Source organism: Schistocerca gregaria, chromosome 4 (genome assembly GCF_023897955.1).
Source record: "Schistocerca gregaria isolate iqSchGreg1 chromosome 4, iqSchGreg1.2, whole genome shotgun sequence".
Lineage (NCBI taxonomy): Eukaryota > Metazoa > Arthropoda > Insecta > Orthoptera > Acrididae > Schistocerca > Schistocerca gregaria.
The window spans coordinates 73,992,960-73,994,513 of record NC_064923.1 but is presented as its reverse complement, the minus strand read 5'-3'; the positions used below and the strand labels follow the sequence as shown (position 1 = coordinate 73,994,513).

General features: G+C 36.6%; 1 long non-coding RNA gene across 1 annotated transcript; it reads left to right on the top strand.

The window, feature by feature from the left end:
* Window positions 1-805: 805 nt before the first annotated feature.
* On the top strand, window positions 806-1,348 carry LOC126268169 (uncharacterized). The gene is made up of 3 exons (XR_007549107.1): window positions 806-861; window positions 1,020-1,116; window positions 1,295-1,348. It is a non-coding gene; the product is annotated as an uncharacterized LOC126268169 (long non-coding RNA).
* The last annotated feature ends 206 nt before the right edge of the window (window positions 1,349-1,554 follow it).

Sequence of the window (1,554 nt, the reverse complement as noted above, 5' to 3'; positions counted from 1 at the left end):
ATTACATGAATGATTTTTAATAATGCCGAACGTCCCACATACTCTCATGCACGCATTCTCATTCACACGCACCCTAACACACAATACACATATTTACTTAGAATTCTTGAAATTATTATTATAGAAAAGTCACAGAGGTTTTCTGAAACTAAAAACTTTCCGAATTTATATATGAACACTGAAAGTGTTATCAGATCATCGTACATAGTCACTGAAGGTGAACTATTACATAACTGTATTTATTTAAATTCATGACTGTCATAAAATTACGTTTTTTTATGGAATTTTACTAACTTCCAAAATACAACTATTTTTGATCTCAGACTATGCCATATTGTTTGTTTTCACAACAGAATGATGTACATCAAATATGACATCCCTCAAGTTATTCCTTTATTAGTTATTAATATTTTCAGTTTCGTATAATGTAAGTGGCCTGCCAGCGCTACTCCACTGCTTTCCCACGCGCAGCTGCAACAGATGGTCGTGACGTCAGTCTGCAGGGGACAACTCGTCCGTTACTGACCGTATAATACTCTACCGGATTACACTGGAGGCCACATACTAGTGATGGGCTAAACTGCGATTTTCCGATATCAGTGATTTCTGTGAATGCTACTTTTCAGTATCTGCTATTCTTAACTGTGATTTGTCGCAGTTAAGGAACATACGTCGCGTATCCCTCCGCCACTGCTATTTCTGCGATTTCGCTACTTCCGCGATTTCTGTGACTTCTGCTACTTCTGCGATTTCTGCTACTTCTGCGATTTCTGTGACTCGTGCGATTTCCGCGACTTACCACCGTATGAAAAAGTTACATCTGCCCACACAGAAAATGGCATCTCAACAAACCTGTCATTGGTAAGTACGTTTTACGTTTGTTCTTCCGTTGGCTTTAATTATGTATTAAAGAAACAACTGTGAAAATATTAATAGTGTAATTAATATGTAAGTAGCCACACAGTAGCGTAATAGTTCGTGTTTAGAAAATGAATTCTAACATATTGTTACGTTCACAGGTACCCGAACTACATTTCAGTCACTCAGTAAATTGATAACTCAACAGATCTGGAGAAATTACCACTGCGTCTTTAGACCGTTTTCGTCAGCCGAGAGGTTAGTTTCTAAGTGTTTCGATGGACTTCATTACTTCAGTGAGATCGTTCTTGCAAATGTGAAATATACCCCATTGAGTGGCTTTCATTACAGCAAATATTAGCAATCTACTCTGTCAAGTATATTGCTTGTAATTAGTGACAGCAAAAATTGTTTAATAATCGTTGTGATTTTGTAGACACAGTTCTGACTCTTGATTACTGGTTGCTGTACGTATCTATCCACATCAAGGCTGTTGAGACTTGTGAAGATTCAGGATAGCTCTTAGAGAATTTGCAGTTTAAAAGTGACATAATTGTGAAATAAGTGTGCAGATGAGTGATTAAACTGTGTTTTATTGAAGTTGTTATGCGATTTTAAAGGAATAATAAATGTTAAATACAGTGAGTGAATAATGAAAATCTCATTTTCCACATGTTTAAGCCGTCCTATACCCGT